This window comes from Corvus cornix, chromosome 10 (assembly GCF_000738735.6).
Source record: "Corvus cornix cornix isolate S_Up_H32 chromosome 10, ASM73873v5, whole genome shotgun sequence".
NCBI lineage: Eukaryota > Metazoa > Chordata > Aves > Passeriformes > Corvidae > Corvus > Corvus cornix.
Genome location: NC_046340.1, coordinates 17,118,455 through 17,131,767, shown reverse-complemented (window position 1 = coordinate 17,131,767; position 13,313 = coordinate 17,118,455). Strand labels below are relative to the sequence as shown.

The 13,313-nt window shown below is 43.3% G+C and overlaps 1 protein-coding gene across 10 annotated transcripts in view; it reads left to right on the top strand.

Moving 5' to 3' along the window:
• Window positions 1–13,313, top strand: part of HERC1 (HECT and RLD domain containing E3 ubiquitin protein ligase family member 1) — a 102,721-nt gene that overhangs the window by 6,472 nt on the left and 82,936 nt on the right. For 8 of the 10 annotated variants that reach the window (XM_039557582.1, XM_039557577.1, XM_039557584.1 and 5 more), the window contains exon 1: window positions 12,960–13,066. The exons of 1 other annotated variant lie outside the window; for it this stretch is intronic. The gene's annotated coding sequence lies outside the window, so the exon portion shown is untranslated. Of the gene's footprint in view, window positions 1–4,365; window positions 4,446–12,959; window positions 13,067–13,313 lie in introns of those variants that run through there. One more of the 10 variants, XM_020583505.2, reaches the window with a different exon arrangement.

Sequence of the window (13,313 nt, the reverse complement as noted above, 5' to 3'; positions counted from 1 at the left end):
AAGTTATAAAATATTATGTACTTCTCAAATCGATTTTTTATGCAGCTGCTTTTAATCAAGCTTTCATAATGTTTATATACAGTAAATTTTCCTGTATTTAAAAGCTATGTACAGCTATTGCCAGCCAAAGGAAAGGTCATGTTAATGTCCTAGTATCATTCTGATTGCATGAAGTAAAGATTTTTCTCTCCTTAGCAATTTTTCTTTCTAGTGACTACTGCAGATTTCTTATGCTCTGTTGAAATAGCATGTTACTGAAACTCCTCAGGCAGTACAATTCATGCCAGACATGTGGTTTGCGCCCGACCACGTGTTAATTCTTAAGTACTTTGGAAGTGACACACTGTTTACTTTTGAATTTTGTTCAGTAAAAATGTAAATAGGATGGTGATTTTGAGGGCAGTGACTTCAAGGAAAGTTATGTGTAGAGATATAAAATGTTAGTCAAGATCTCTTCTGATCCAAATGCTAAAGATCAGCAGAATGGAGACATAACATAATAAAAATTTATCTGGTCTTCAAATGGCTTAGCTAATTAACACATAAAAGAAACTAGCAAAGTTGTTACATTCTGTTTAAATTATTCTGTTTAAAATCCCTTACCATGTTTGTACATGGTGTCTAAGCACCATCTAGTCATGGGCAGCTCTTAGAATGGTGTGAAATATCCTCTAAAGCTTAGCAAGAAACTGATCAACTTGACTTGTTTTGTCACCTGGGTTCTTGCTCACAAAAATCAAGCATGTTCATGAAAAGACTAGATTCATGCTTATTTTTAAATACAGGCTTAAAACCTTCTTAACTTCTTACTGAACTGTAACTTAAGGAGAATTAAGCATCTGATCACTTCATAGGCAAGATACAGAAATCACGACTCACTACTGTGAGAAGTTGCTGGAGATTTGCTAGGTGGTATTTTTTGTTCTCTGATCCAGTATCCCAAAATATGAAGTGACATTCTGTGTTTGGAGGTGCCCTGTGGTTGGCACCATGTCAAGCTACAGTGCAGGTGCCCTGTAGCTCTTGTGCAGGATGGCTGCTGGCCGGGGCAGGCTGGCCCGTTTCCCATGGCATTAATTGCTTTCAGCATGCCTGAGCTGTGCCCTGCTGCTCCACTGGGATCCAATGTCTGTCCTTTGTTTCCTGTCCTATATTGTTCTGCAGTCCTTCTCCCATGTCACATTTGTACGTCGAACTATTGTGCAGCACAGCCTGATTTCTTGTGCTGTAAAACCCATTATATTTTCAGATAGAGAAGAACATCTAGAACTGAATTAAATAGTCTGAGCTCTCTGAAGGACAGGGTCATGCATCTCTACCAGATGCTCTTCTAAAGGAGCTTTGACCTATGCTGCACTCTCTCTCTCTGTTTAGATCTAAGCATTCCTATCTGTCTTTGCAAAACCTGAAAATCCTTCTCAGTGGCCTGCTTCAAAGGAAGAGCCCCTGTCTGTGCTCTTTTCATTGCCTTAGACTTTCTATCTGTCCTGCCTCAGTGTAGGTGTGGCTGTGGATCCTGGGGCATGTTAGAGCAGCCAGGAATGGAATGAACTTTGGTTTGAAGATTCAAATGTCCCACATCGGTGCCTGGAAAGATGGACAGGCAGATACCTTCCCTCCTGCCCTCCCTGTTATTTCACTATTATTTTGCCTAATTGTTTCCCTGCTCCATGTGCTTGATAGCCTAATCTCTTCTCCAGTGCCCAGCTCTGGCACAGTTTCATCCTTGTAATTCCCTGGTAGGGCATGGGATCGTAAGATAAACCCTACGGGCTGGCTGTGTGCAGGGGTGTGTCCTGGCAGAGGGGTGCTGGAGAGCATCACTACAGGTCCTCACAGAGTTTCTGCCCAAGAGTTAGCAGTAATGGATAAACAGCAAGCAGGGTACTCTGCGTTCATGTGTGTTGGGCTTTCAGTTTAGTCTTAGTTTTTTTTCCTGTTAAAGGAATTTTCTCCCATATGCATGTTGCTAGGGGACAAATAGCTGTACTTAAGAAAGACAAAAAGGGAAGTGGGGCGGGCCTGGCTACTCCTTTGTCTACACCTGGGTGTGGGGGCAGTTCGCTCTAAGCGTCCGGAGAGAGAAGCTGCAGAGCAAGGAGCTGCTGCTTCTTTCTTTTTGGCCGTTCTTTCTTCCTGCTGGAAACAACGCCGGGACCCCAAAAGCCGCTTTCCCTGCCCTGCTGGAGACCGGGCTGTGGCTGCCCTGCCCCGCTGCTGCTTCGAGCTTTTCGCTACGCTGTAGCCCTGCTCGCCCTGCCTGCCTGGGCCTCCGTGGGGTTCTCCCATCTGGATACATCTCGCCTGCCACCCGGGATTTGCGTTCGTCCCTGCCGCTCCAGCCTGCCGTTCTAGCCTGCCGTTCCAGCCTGCTGTTCCCGAGAGTCTGGGATCGGCTGCCCAGGGGTTTGTGAAGCTCCTTTGTCCCATCCCTTCCCGGGATCCCAGGCCCCCAGTGCCGCGTGTTTCCCGAGCTCGCTCCGGAGCGCCCCCTGCAGCCGCGGGGGGAACCATCGCACCTGCCCTGCTCACCGGGAGCCGCCAGCGCCCCTGCCGGCTGCGAGCGGAACTGCACCCGAGGGGAAAGGGCCCGACAGCCGAGAAGGCTGGGACTGGGTTTGTGATTGCTGTTACTGCCATAGTTGTTGTTGTTTTGTTTGACTGGTTATATACATATATATATATATATATATAGTAAAGAACTGTTATTCCTATTTCCCACATCTTCGCCTAAAGGCCCTTGATTTTCAAAATATAATAACTTAGAGGGAAAAGGGGTTATATCTGCCACTTCAAGGGGGGGCTTCTGCCTTCCTTAGCAGACACCTGTCTTTCAAAACCGAGACAATGTGTATTTTGTCAGAGAGGCTCCTTTTTGCCCAGGCCACCAGGACTACACTTCTGTTTTTGGAAAGGCCTGGTGTAAGCGATCACACTCTTTTTTTACCAATCATACCAGTGTATTTATAAAAATTTTTTGCTTTATATCTTGTTCTTTGAAATCTGGAGGCAAGACCCCATAGCGCTTCTTCAGGCTACCTTCTCTTTCAAATCCTTAGCAGGGTTTTCCTCTCAGAATTCTTAATCCGTATGTCCCAAATTACTTTCCTGCAAAACTGCTGCTGCAAACAATACTTCTGCATTACCTTCCTGTAGTGTTGATTCCCTGTTTTCACAGTAGCATTTCAGCTTTTGATTCAAGGAGGACACCCTTACACGAAGCGTGCAAATGCAATAGAAAGTGTTGTCCGGGGTTGCTTCAACTGCCTTACTGCTTTTGGTTTAGCTAGGTCATGACTATTGCATCACTTCTAAACTGCGGCCAAAGTAAATGACTATTTTTTTTGTTCTGCCTTAGTCGTGAACTTTAAAAATCGTTCATCCAGCAGCACATGAACAATAATATTAATTTGTATTGTTTTATTCAACTGCTGCATGAAAGGATGACATCAGTTTTGGTTTTAATTCCTTTGGCATATGTTTCTTAAGACACCTGTTACATGGAAGAAGAGCTAAGGACATTTCTTGGAGTGGCATCTCCAACAAACTATTGAAATAGTTTGTTCTCTGTTGTGTGTGGTTATACATCCTACAAAAATCTTGCGAATGATGGTGGGCCAGTTAGAATCCAGGCATTGAAAATATTGCAGACAAAATAAAATACCAAACTGTCTCACTCCTGTGCTTCCCCTGACTTCTCCGTTGTACCCAGCTGGCGTTGGAGCCTCTCCTCTGCTCAAGGCTCACATGAACGAGGACTGAAGTGGGACGTGTTGCCTTTCCAAGCGTTGGATCACAGTGTTCCCCTGGAGTTCCTCCGTGCTAGGCTAAAGGACACACGGCCCCCTGGCAGGGCAAGGCAGTGGCTGCTGCACTGGTCACGTTGTGTGTATTGAGCAGAGGCCAACTGGAATAAAGTGTGTTTGCAGGCTGGCTGGCCTTGCAGCGCAGGGGGCTGGTTCACATGTTGATGAGAGAGAGGCAAATGGAAAATGTCCTTAAGAAGGGGAGAAACGGTTGTGGATGAGGGCAGCAGGGGAATGACACTGAGGAGAAGCTGGGAGAGGTGGGAAAGGGTCACTGTATTGGACAGTGTGGGGAGCAAACATTGGGGGAGGTGTAGGAAATACAGTGGGTGTGGGCCCATCCAGTGTCCTTAGGCATTGTCCATGTACCATGTCCTGGTACCTTCCAATACAACAGGAGTTTTTATTTCTGTGACCCCCCACAGCAGCAGAAAAGAGATGCCTATTGTCATTCCCATGTCACCATGCTGAAATTAGCCATTCTGGCACCTGTCTTATCAGTATGTTTAATTCCACAGCTTGGACTTTGTTCTTAGCACCAATATTCAGCACTGGATAACCTCACTCTGAAATACAAATGTGAGAGCAGGACCAAAAAGGATCTCAAAGCCTCTCCTCACTCAAAGGCTGGCACAGCAGGTATCTAATTGTACATTGATATGGTAAACTCTGTATGTGATAGCAGAGAGTAGGAACTTAGTGAATGCTTCAGCTGAAAGCAGAAAACTGACATAATGAATTTCTAAGCTAATTCAAAAAATGATCCATAAAGCTCAGACAGGGGTAACTTACATTCCATCCTAAATATGCAGATTACTCAGAGGATGTATTGATGGGCTGTTCTTTAGGAAACCAGCTAGGTTAAACAGGATGCTCTTTGCAACCCTTTTTATGCAATGGGCAGAGCTTTCTATTCATCTAGCCAAACATTTCTGTATAATGGAACTGCTTTTCATTCCAAAGCAAAACATGGGGTTATTTTGTGAGTTTCTTTTTCTGTTAGGAGAATTCCAGGCTTTTTTTAAGCAAACAAAAGGAGAAAACTACTAAAAGTAAGATGTGTTGGATGGTGGTTTGCTTTCACTCTTGGGAAGAGAAGTGAAAGGTTTTTAATGTTATTTTCCACGTGATTCTGTAATTAAATTGATATAACACTATCTGTGTAGAGCTTGATGTAGTTCATTTGGAGAAATTTCAAAAGTAGATGTAGGATGGGAATTTAAATGAATTGTCTGTTGTGTATTTGCCTTGCTTTTTTTTACTTTGCCTTTTTTTTTAGTCTTTTAATCAGTTTTATCGGCTCCTGTCTCTTTTCATAATTCTCATTGTGGAATTGGCTGAAGTGTTTGTTAGTGTTTCATGATAAAAATGTTTAAACTCATCTCTCTTCTGGGTGATTTAGGGCTGAATTAACTATGAGAAAGAGGAAATGTCTGTTAGTTGCTCTGTGATTCTGTCTGTCAAGTCCAGGACTTCATGGCACATACAAACAAATCCAGATACTTGTGGAAGGAGCTCTGGGTTTTTGGGTTAAATCCTAGTATTGGAAAAGTTGCCTCATCTGTCTAGGCTTAGTTTTTGCCTCTCTAAAATGATGATAGCACTCCAAGTGAAAGATTTCTTTCTAGTATTCATTTGGAAAGTGACCTTTACACTTCTGAGTTTCCTTTGTGAGCCCAGTGGCAGGCAGGTGTTGTGGTGGAAGCAGCCCAAGGAGCTGTGTGGGATGGGAAAAAGCAATGCTGGAACTTTACCACTCCTTCTACGCAGACCACTATGAGCAGGGGTTTTCGTGCTGAACTGAAACACAGCCTGTACTAGACATATTGGGATAACTCTATCCTGTTTGTACCTCTCCCCCCACCCCCCCCCAATCTACGGGAAAGAGGATTCTTTTAGAAAAATATTGTGAGATCTCAAAGTGAAAGGTGTGGGAGGGTATTATTTGTCTTGTGTTTGCTGGAAAAAAAAATTGAATGCAAGAACAAATGGAATGAGAGGAAATGTGAAAACAATAGGAAGAGAAAAACTCTTTTTAGCCTTACAGAGTAGTCATTGATTCATGAAAGCACAAGGATAATTCCTCATTGTACAGCTTTCAGACAACAGTTAGAATATTCACTTTGAGTTAAAGACTAGAAAAATGTTAATGAACTGACAGAAGCCAAAGAAAAGTCAGTTAAAAAACCAGCAGTTAGAGGACTAGACAAATAACTAATAGGAAAAGAGGGGTAAAAGTACTGAAATGGTGGAATGGAGCATGAGCAAGGAAGGAACATAGCTGTCAGAATTGAAAAGGAAGATAAACTCAGAGAAAAATTAATTGCTTTTGTAGCTCAAGTTCAGACAGAGGAATTCTGGGACAAAACCAGAGTTGGACATTTGGTTTCTCCCCTAAAAAGATTTTTTTTTTTTAAAAATCTCTTTTTTTTTTAATCTGGTTTATTCTGAGGGATGATCTAGATAACATGGAAAAATAAATTCTTTCTAAAAATGCAAAACAATGTATTTGAATATGCTGTATGGACAAAAGGTTTTACAGTATCTTTCAGGCCTTCAGTTTTCATGAGGCACAATTAACTGAGTACTGTGTGTAATCATGGTCTTGGAATGTTGCTAATTTCGAGGACAGCTCTTATCTATTTTATGCATTTGTATTCTGCAAAGAAAAACTAAACAATCACAATTATAAAAAAATGCTTTTCTTAGGTTTAATATTTGTATTTGCCTTTTATAAAATTAATTATATATTCTGACTTATTAAATTCTTCCTTATGAAAGAAATGATGCATAGGATCTTGCCTGGAATAATTGTGGTAAAGTATAATAACATTTTGCATTTGTGCAAAAAGAGTAATTTGAAAGCAGGCCTATGCCAGTACTTTCAGAGAGAAATAATGAGGAGGGGGACTTACTCAAGGTCAGATGGCCTCAGTGAAAAAAATGGAAGTTTTTTGCTTAACTGAAACCCTCTAGGTAAAGCTTTTTTTTTCTTGTTATGAAAATGGAGACTGGATCAGTGCTGTGCTTATGACTTGCATAAACTTTAGTCTTTCTTTCCCAAATTTTTCACCTGTCTTGGATTCCACTGAAGAAGCCAGACTAGTGCTTGTTCGAAACAGCTCAAGCGTTACTTTGCTACGGAGCCCTTTTTGATATGATGCAACTCTCTGTAAATATTAACTGGTGTGACATTGTGGGTGCTCCCTTTTGGGAGGGCTGTGAGTTTGCTGTGCATGAAGTTGCTGGGGATGGGCACACAGCTCTTGCATGCTATATTTGGCAGAGCTCAGGTCCATCCCCCCGTGTACTGCCAAGAGCAACTGGTCTGTTTGCTCCCGCTGCTCCAGGGCCATGGAAGTTGGATAACCTCTCCACTCAAAATGCGAAAGGATGGGGAGTCTCCAGTAGTAAGCACAAAGGTGTTGTTAGAGCTCTGTGCTGCCTTTGTTCCGTGTTTCCATTCAAAGGTCTTGCTCACTGAGTAGGAGAGACTACAGGGCGCGGTGGGGGGGAAGCAGTTGTGAGAGGCACTTTTCTTTTCCTAACTGTATTGCTAAAAGCATGGGACGTGGGGACACACTACAGGATTGTGCAACAGGAGTTTTTAAAAGACAGCAGTGCACTAGCATTCACTCATGAGGCCCTAAATGGAATGTGAACCACCCGTAAGAGTGCAGCTGGGAGTGGCAATCCTATGAATAGTACTTTGACCACTGGCCATTTTCTTTTGTTGTTTAGCTCTCCCCAGTATCTTTATGCATATAGGTATTATTGTGACACAATATTTAAGCAGCACTTTGGCTGTGCACTGGATGGTACCATATTGAGCTAATGAGAATTAGTAATCCTCTTAAAGTTCTAGTAACCTGCTTGCCATATATGCTCAAAAAGTTTCATACCCATGCATAGATTAGTTCGGAGCTAGTCTTGTGTATGAATTCAGTTGTTACTTAGTTGTTCACATATAATCCTTTTAATTTCCTCTGTATATTATCGTTCACTGTCTTCCAGTGCAAACCCCTCTTGTTTCCCATGTGTTTTCCCCAGTTGTTCTCTGGAATGTTTCCTGTCCTGTCTTGGCCAAGGGCATTTCTGAGGTGTGGAACCTTGATACAAAGCTAGGCTGAGTGAAACAGTTTGAAAAAGTTACCAGCTAGCTAAAGAAAGGGAGAGATGGCCATGGATTGAACCAGATCTTAAATTTGAGGTTACTTCAGACTGGTTCCTACTCTGTATTTCACAGTTGAGTCCAACAGTAGAAGAAAAGAAGTGACACAACCACCTGCAATCCTGAGCTCTGAAACTGCTGATTATGCGGCAGTGATGATTTGTACTGGGGTAAGAGCCAGCTGGCTGTGTGGATGTGGCTTTAGATTGCTTTCTAATAAATAACACTTAGTATGGCTCAGCTTGGTATGAACAGGAAGTGCCAGGCAGAGGAACTGTCACTCCAGAACATGAGTCAGAAGATGAAATTAAGGACTGACATAGATGCATATATTTCAGTGCCTTCACATTTGGCATCTCTGCACAGGCAAATCATCTAATAACGGCTCCCCTCACATACCTTGTATCCACAGGAAAACAGCTAGTGTTGTCTTGAGTAACGCATGGAAGACATAGGTGAATGGTATTTTTAGCCTAGCCAAAAATAATTTTTGCATACACTTCATAGATTGGTGTAGGTTGGCTTTAGTCGTGTTTTTTAGTGCTTGCAACTGCTCTGCCCACACCTCCTCAGTGACTGACACAAGCTTCTTTCCTCATCTTTTAATTGGCAAACTTGCCTTTCTTTTGCCTCATGTAAATTGTGAACCATGAGAAGCACCTTGCCTTTGAATGAGTCCTCATAGAGATGATGGCTTCAAGACTGTTTTTATTGGGGTAAGTTCACAATACAAGACTCCTCATATTTCTAAACACTAAGAACGTTAACTTCTTTGGGCAAATCTGGGTTCTGTTCTGGTTAAGTAACTGCCCGGGCAGATCACTGTGATTTTAATAACACTTGGGGGTGATAAAGTTTTACCCACACAGAGACCTAAATGCAAGAGAGGGTCAGAAGTAACAATTTGGTGTCTTCTATCCAATGAAGGTTTGTTCAGTATCATTTGTTCTGATTTGGGAACTTTCTTTTTTTCCTGTTGACCTTTTATTAACTGGTGGCACAGAAACATTCAATGTCCTTTGTTCTAATTGTTGTCCCATTTCTGTATAAAATTTTTTCTGAGTCATATCCCAAACCATATAGACTCCTTTCATTGCCATGACAACAGCAAGGCATGCCAATGTTAGCAAAGTCTGCTGGAAAAAGAGAAGTCAGTAAAATCAAAACATAGTTAATTGAGGTATTTCATATATAAATTCCCATTTTCTATAATGATCCAAAATTATCCTGCATTGTGGAAAAGTAGTTAAGAACAAGCCCTAGATAAATAGCATAGCTTCATGCTGGATGTTGGTCTTGTCCTAGGCACTGTGTTACAAAAAAAGATCTTACAAAAATAGTGGGAGTGGAATTGGTCATAGCCCTGGTGAAATGTTTGGACCAGAAGAGGATAAAGAGTTAAATGTGGTTACTAAAACAATAAAGGATAATTACTAACAGTTTTAGGAAAAAAATTGATGTTAAATTGTGCATTGTTCTTTCATTATCATACCTTTCTATTCATTGCCTAAGATTAAAAGTACATTTGATGGGATTACATAACAGTACATTTTAAACTAATAAATAATGCAGCAACTCATGCAAAGTAATAGGGAATCATTGATGTAAAACAGGTCTTGTAGAGCTGAATGCTGGAAGAAATCTGCCTTATTCCAAGTGAAGCTGGGAAGGAGGAAAACTGTAGGTGGGACTTGAAAAGTCTGCAGTCATCATGAAGGATTATTTCTGTTTTAAAAAAGAGGTGAGAGCACAGAGATAAGAGGTACCATCTACAGCCTCCTTTCCCTTGAAACTTCCATGATCGTATGGGCTTTCTCTTGGCTTCCCTCTATGCTTTGAATCTAAGATGGAAACTGTTTTGGAAATAGAAATGGAGAATGAATGTCCTGCAGTTGGGGGCATTATCTGCCCCTAACTCTTGAGATTTGTAGTTTTGAATACTTCTGCTTATACTTGCTGTGAAGAAGGGGGAGAGGATGAATGATGTTGCCCACTGAAAAGCTGTGATTCAGGTATTCCTGGCCTATGTTTAGGATTGTCTCATAAAACTCTTCTCAACTTTTCTTGTTACTTTCACCCTGTTAATATATAGCTGCAGGTGGCTGGAGGGGTTCATCTTTCCTCTGGTATGTCCTCAGGGTACCCAAATGAGTTTCAGGAGCCTCTGCAATTTCCAAAGGATGCAAGTGCTGTGTTTTCATTTAATGATAGTTGACTCTCCGATGAGGTGGCTGAATTGTGGTGACAGCCATAGGTTGTGTCAGAGCAAATGTAGACTTGTTCCTCTTATTTATATCCTTATTTTCAGACCTACTGGTGCTACTGTAGGCTAGAATGCTGTTTGCTTTGGGTTCTCAGTAATTCTGACAGTACTTGCCTGCTTAGTACAGGGTGATGCAATAAGCCTCCTTATCCTCCATCACTTGCCATGCTGGGTTTTATTGGAGTTCAGAAGGTCCCGAGTCCAGCTGGCTGTAGATGCAGACAGTAGCTCAGGCATTGGGGCTCCAGCTCTGAAAGAGAAACTGTGGAAGTCACTTGACTTACCCAAGATTGTAGCTAATATCAGATATTATCTATCAGTTGCTATCTAATAAACAAGCTTCATGTGAGAATTCACAAAGATGAATAGCAATGGTCCTCCGGTGTAACTTAAATTCTGAGATCAGTGACCCTGAGGAATCAGCCCCTACGCCTGCATCGAGCCCTACACCTGCATCCATGCAAATGGCAAGAGGAGAGCCCTTGACTCTCAGTACTGCAAAGGGATTGATGGGCTGGGTCAAGGCTTGAAAAACAAAACAAGAAAACCTTGTGGTTTTGTGAACTTTGTATTTTAAGTGTACATAACTTAAAAGCATTAGACATTTGTGAACCTAAGAAATTCCTTGAGAACTGTACAACGCTTGGCTGCAGGTAGAGCCTGCAAGCCATAAAAGCTGCACTTAATGATAAGGTTTTGTCTTCATGTTGTGGCTAGTGGGTGTGGGGCATGTGAGCATGGAGAGGAGTACGCACTGCTGAGTGTGTCTGTTTTTTCTGCTTTCTCTTCTGTGGAATGGCAGATCTGCTGGACGTGAGTGCACTGAATGTGTTTTCATGTATCTGTGGAATTTTTAAGATTTATTTCTTACACAGCATCCTTTAGCTGACATATTTGCAATATTTAAGGAATCATTTAAAATGTTTTTATAATTCACCCCATTTTTGATGGTATTTGTTAGCACAGGTGGTCTCATCAACAAAGAAGCTGCTCATTCACAGCAGAGTTTGAATATGGCTTTAGACAAAAGTTTAGCTGGTGTAGTTAGAGGTACAAAACTAAAAAGAAAATCTTACAACTTATTGAACAAAAGTAGATTGTCTTGACCATTATCCTGTGGGTTGATATTACATGAGTAAATTGCTGACAGAGACTTATTTCTTAGTCTGTGTTTTTTAGCTGCTTTGGGGTCAGACTTTTCAAAGCAAGGCATTTGGGTTTTATTCCAATGCAAAAAACTGTGAATCCCTCAGTAGCCTTTTAGGTGGCAGAATGAAGAGCCATCAATACCTGAAATGTGTCTCCAAAGTGGCCAGTGACATTTAGTCCAATTTTGGTTGGAACTTGTGTTATGAAATGCAACAGTCCCTCTGGGAAGCTGAACTCTACCCTTAGGGACCTCCCCTAACACTTCCTAACTCAGAGTAAACCATTAAGGCTACTGGGGAGAGATCTGGGAAAGATGGGCCATAGGACAAAGACATAAGGATGGGATCTCTGTTCCATTGGTACCATGTGTCTGAGGCCAGCCATGAGCCCATGCCTTGGGAAGGAAAGGCAAGAGCAAGCACAGAGTAAAGTGTCCCCAAATATTGTAGGGCCTCTTGTGGGTTGGGGCATTTTTCAGCCAGAGGGATGTCTTTGGTAATCTGTGATAGATTTTCTTCTTCCTTGTATTTCTCCAGTCTCTTTTTGAGTTGAGGTAAACTTTTACTACATTTTGTCCTGAATCAAGGTGTTCTACAGCTTAATTATATGTGAATGAAGAAATAATAATTTTTTTCCTTGTTCTAAAATTTTCATCTACTAGTTCCTCTTGTTACCGTCTAGCTCTTTTAGTGGCAGAGTGTAAACAGTTGTTCCCTGCTCACCTATTTCACATCACTAATCTTTGTAAGCTTCCATTGTATTCCTACCTTAGGCTGATGTACCACAACATATGCAGTCCCTTCTTGCAGTTTTCCTCTTGCTTTTTGTCAGTTTCCCCACTTATTTAGTCATTACCAATGTCTACTGATTTAGTCATGACATTCCTAATATTGTGTGGACTTTACCAATTCATGTGGGTATAACTGAGATTTCTCATTGTGTTGTTTCTTGCCACTGTGGCCTCACTGATCTTGGCATGCTGTTGTTTCTGCCACCATCTAAGTCTGTGACAGTCTTCACTGTGTACTTTAGCTTACTTTAGACTGGGAATTTCATTCCTCGGTGACAGTTTTACTATTTGTTGTTATGCTGTTCATTTTGTTTAAGCAAATGCTTTAATATACTCCTGCTTGTCCACTGATTCGTTCTGCCTTTTCTGCACTTTTAATCCCTGCATACAACATCCATTTCTCTTGTTTTCACTGACTGTCAGGGTCCCCACCTAAATTAGGTGCTTCATTTCCCTGACCCGTTTCTTTGGTCGTTTTTATGCAAAAGCATTTGTCTGCTCTTCCTCTCATTTGCAGAAGACAAATGAACCGGACCGTTTGGGCACTGTCTCCATTCCCAGTGCCAGCAGCCGGCTTCCATTTTACCGGGACGAGCCCTGTCCGCCGCAGGTGCAGCCTCCGCTCCGCCTTCGGCGGCGAGCCGCGCGTGCCCGCGCACGGGAGGCACCCGGCGGGCGGAGGCGGGGAGCGGCCGGCGCTCTCGCGAGAGCCGCGCGGTAGCCCCGCGAGATCGCGGCGGCTCCCCGCCCGCGTCATGTTTTCCCTGTGACAATCCGGGCCGGGAGGACGCGGCTGCCGGCGGGATCTCCGCGCGCCGCTCCCCGCGCCCCACCGGCCCCGCGGGGCTCCCGGGCTGAGCTCCGCCGCCTCCCCCCGCCGCTGCCTGGTGAGCGCGCGGCCGCGCGGGGCTGAGGAGCGCGGGCAGGGGCGGGAGGCCTGGGCGAGTCCAGGGCCGGGGGGGCCCTCCCCGCGCCCTCCCCGCGCGACAACACCGCGGGGCCGCAGCTGCAGCCGCGGCCGTCAGGGAGCGGGGGAAGCTGCAGACGGGCGTGAGGAAGAGGGGAGGCAGGTGGGGCCGTTCAGGTGTCATTGCCCTGTTGCTGAGGGTGGGAGAAGGACGGGCGTCCTCCGGC